This window comes from Durio zibethinus, chromosome 5 (assembly GCF_047325235.1).
Source record: "Durio zibethinus cultivar Kanyao isolate XHJ-2024 chromosome 5, ASM4732523v1, whole genome shotgun sequence".
Classification (NCBI taxonomy): Eukaryota; Viridiplantae; Streptophyta; class Magnoliopsida; order Malvales; family Malvaceae; genus Durio; species Durio zibethinus.
This window is the reverse complement of record NC_143166.1, coordinates 2,263,594-2,267,977: the sequence shown is the minus strand read 5'-3', so window position 1 is coordinate 2,267,977 and position 4,384 is coordinate 2,263,594. Positions and strand designations below refer to the sequence as shown.

Genomic DNA, 4,384 nt, shown 5'->3' with positions numbered 1-4,384 from the left:
AAGAGGCCATTAAAGAATAAATGGGTGTTCAAGTTGAAAAAAGATGATGAAAAACTAGTGAGGTACAAAGCTCGATTGGTAGTAAAAGGTTTTTCTCAGAAACCAGGCATCGATTTTGATGAGATTTTTGCTCCAGTTGTAAAAATAAGTTCTATTCGAGTGTTACTAGGATTGGCAGCTAGTTTGAATCTTGAACTTGAGCGACTTGATGTTAAAACTGCATTTTTGCATGGTGATTTACAGGAGGACATTTATATGAATCAGCCTGAGGGTTTTGAAGTGAAAGGGAAAGAGCATTTAGTTTGCAAATTGAAGAAAAACTTGTATGGCTTGAAACAAGCTCTGCGACAGTGGTACAAGAAGTTTGATTCTTTTATGGTGAGTCATAGCTATAAAAAAACAACAGCGGATTCTTGTGTGTATGTTAAACAATTTTTTAATGATAACTTCATTATCCTATTATTATATGTTGATGATATGTTGATTGTATGACAAGATGCTAGTATGGTTTGCAGGTTGAAAGAACAATTGTCTAAGTCATTTGATATGAAGGATTTAGGTCCAGCAAAGCAGATTCTTGGTATGGACATTATCCGGGATAGGAGAGCTGGAAAGCTGTGGTTGTCACAGGAAAAGTATGTTGAACGAGTGCTTGGTAGATTCAACATGCAACATGCTAAATCAGTTAGCAGTTCACTTGCCAACCATTTTCATCTAAGTAAGAAATCTTGTCCAGTGTCTAAGGAAGAGCAACTAGCTATGTCTAGTATTCCTTATTCTTCTGCAGTCGGTTCTTTAATGTATCTTATGGTTTGTACAAGGCCTGACATTGCTCATACAGTTGGTGTAGTGAGCAGATTTCTTTCTAATCCAGGGAAGGTTCACTGGGAAGCAGTGAAATGGATTTTTAGATATTTGAAGGGTACCTCAAAAATGTGCTTGACTTATGGAATTTCACAACCAGTTCTAGAAGGGTTTACTGATGCTGACATGGCAGGTGATCTTGATGATAGGAAATCTACTTTAGGGTATTTGTTCACTTTTGCAGGAGGAGCTGTATCTTGGCAATCTAAGTTACAGAAGTGTGTTGTTTTGTCAACTACAGAGGCTGAGTATATTACAGCAATCGAAGCATGTAAAGAAATGCTTTGGATGAAACATTTTCTTCTTGAATTGAGGTTGAATCAGAAAGAGTATATGGTATTTTATGATAGCCAGAGTGCTTTAGATTTGAGTAAGAATACCATGTACCATACTAGAACAAAGCACATTGATGTTAGATATCATTGGTTATGTTCAGTGATTGAAGAACAGCAGATGTTATTGAAGAAAGTTCATACTGATAAGAATGTAGCAGATATGTTGACTAAGATACTTCCAAGGGAAAAGCTTGAGCTTTGTAGTAACTTGGCCGGAATGAGTTCCTTGGCCAAGGTAAGTTCCAAATGAAACTACTATGGTGATGAATCTCCTCCTAATGGGGTTGGAAGGGGAGATTGTTAAGAAAATGGGGTCCAGTCCCATGTAAGTGGTTTTGGACCAAGTAAAGGCTATGGGCCTTGATCTTTTATTTTACACAGAGCCCTAGCTACTTAATAAAAAAGAGGTGGGGTTGTTTCAGGTGTGTGTCGAAAACCAAGCAGAAAAAGAAGAAAAGCCAGGAAAAGTAGAGAGAAAAAAAAGAGAAGGGAGAGTTGGTTGAACGGAAGTCGATCCGTGGTCCGATTGAGTTGGAACCTTGTCAAGAGGTTTATGATTTAGAGTTCTACATTCTGAACGGTGAAGATCGGGTTTGAAGCTCTCTAGGAACAAATCCAGGGTGTATTTGTTGAGTCACTTATTTGGTGAGATTTCTCCAATTGTTTCTCTAGTTGTTGATTAGCTCTAGTTTTAGCTAGAGAAGAACTTTGTATAACTATTATTTGATAGTGAAGATTTTTCTGGTGGCCCGTGATTTTTTCCCTCTACACTGGAAGATTTTCCACGTAAATTTTGGTGTGCTTTATTTTTCCTGCGTATTTGATTATTGATTGTTGTCTATTGCTTCTGCATTGTTGTGATTATTGCTTCAGGCGCAACACCATATACATCGAGAAAAGGAGGAAATAAATCCTTTTGGATCATATTTCAGATTTTGCACTCAAGTGACTTCTAGTATTTCCTCTCTATTGGAAATCAGGGACAAACTCTTGAGTTTAGACTAATAATGTAAAGACGGTACCTAAAGGAGATATTATTCAATTTGACTCGAAGATTTTGTGATTCTATCTCACAAAGCATTATGGATTTAAATCTATGCATATATCATAGCATATCATTGCAATGTCTATGTGAGATTAGAAGGTTACAAATTAACTTACCTGTTGCCCGGAATCCGAGATTTATGAAAATTTCTGCTAGCAAGTATTGATAATTTAATCAACATTTGAAAAATCTTCTCCCCTTACAAGTAACAGCTACCAAAAGCTGTTCTAGATATAACTTCTGAAGTCAGTAACCTGAATTGTTCAAACACTTCGATCTCTTTCCCTTCCTGGCCTTTCCACTTCTTTAGCATTGTCTCAACGGCTGCAATTATTCCTGGATTTATGTTCTGCCAAACACAACCATCCATTCTGTAAGAAACTAATTCATAACTCTTAATGTCAGTACAAAATAGACTTTCGAAGTTTTACTTTTAAGCTCTCCCCATGAAAAGCATGATTTGCCAACTTCCTTTGCCTGGCCAATTTTTCACCTTCGGTTGACACAAGCCGTCCCCGAGTATCTTATAGATAAAGTTTTCAGCCTTCTTTTTCGAAAAAGATCCTTCAATATTTTTAAGAACCTCTTTGACTAGTTCTGGTTCTGAAATTACCAGTTGAGCTTGATTTCCCTCCCAGGTAAATGATTCTTCCCTAATAAAAGAACAAAAGAAAGGGTTCATTTTTTATTTGAAGTTAGAAACAAGTTCCAAGTGAAAAACATCAGAATTATCTCACCATATATGTTGATCCAGGAGTAAAACTGAGGCAGCATCCTGGGAAATATATCATGAGTCAAGGCAGCCATAGGTTTGCTTAATGCTTCTTTTCTGAATTGGACAGATGCTTTGTTGTTTCCATGGATGAATTCACAAGGAGGTCCTTTGATTCCCTGTAAACTCAGTGCGTACTGTATGCGGAAAGGTATCCACCAATATTTGTGAAGGATTTTGAATAGAGTTATGACGAGAAACAGGCACAAAAAACTTGTGAGAAGGATTTAAAGCTTTGCTGTGGAATTCATTTTCGTCTTTTAGCAATGAATTCAGATGTTTTTATGTACTAAACATTAATTCATTCTTTTATATAAGATTTACTGATGCCTTAGAAGCCGGCTTTTGGCTTCATTTGGAGCATTTTTTTATAATAAAATTTAATCAGAAAAAAGTGTTAGAACTCAAAATTTTCTTGCATTCTTCTTGTCATTTTTAGAATCTTGTGAGCCGATTATATAAATTAGATTATATTTTGGAAGCACTAGTTTTCGTGACGTGTTTTGCAAGTGATTCTTAACGATATTATAATTATAATATAATTAAATAATTTAATATTTGTTTATAGTAATGAAATTGAAAAAATTGTCGTAATACTAAATTAAATTGAAAATTTAAATTTAATTTTTAAAGTAAATAAATATAAAAAAAATATTAAAATGAAGTTTTAATAAAAATAAATATCTAATTTTTTTCTAGGTTGATATTTCTATTTAGAAGTTGCCACTAAGTTCATAAACTATAATTTACTATTAAGTTAACACTTATCATTAATTTATCATTAAATTATAAATGATTTATTATTAAATTATCAATAATTTATTACTAAATTAACGATAATTTACTTCTAAGTTAATATTGATTTTATATTAAATTATCATTAATTTCTTTTATTATCAATTCACATTATAACTAATTTAGCAATTAGTTCTTGATAGTTTACCACTAAGTTTACATTGATTTGTTACTGTTATAACGTTTAGATCTGGAGATCTATCGCTAGATATTAACTTAAGGAGTCACCACCAATCTTTTTTGTTTAGGTGCAATTGACCACCTAGGAATTTATCATTTCAAGGAATATCTAAGCTTGACTAAAGGTCCTTAAAAGAATAGGTTCAGGTCTACTAATTAAAACAGAGTTCGGGAGTTCGGTTACGTGTGAATAAGGTTATAACACCCTTACAACGCCTATCGAAAGATGGTATCAGCTTAAATTCATGTTATCTAATAAGCCTTAAAAATTTTATCAAGTAATTAATTATTGAAAATTATTCTTAATTAACTCCAATACTTTTGACAAAAAATTAAGAAAATCCCCCCACCTCAAGAGTATACAAGAAAACTACTGTTTCATTTGTAGATACT

General features: G+C 33.6%; 1 pseudogene; it reads right to left on the bottom strand.

Moving 5' to 3' along the window:
* Positions 1–2,175: 2,175 nt before the first annotated feature.
* Positions 2,176–3,243, bottom strand: LOC149518666 (cytochrome P450 CYP749A22-like; annotated as a pseudogene).
* Positions 3,244–4,384: the final 1,141 nt, after the last annotated feature.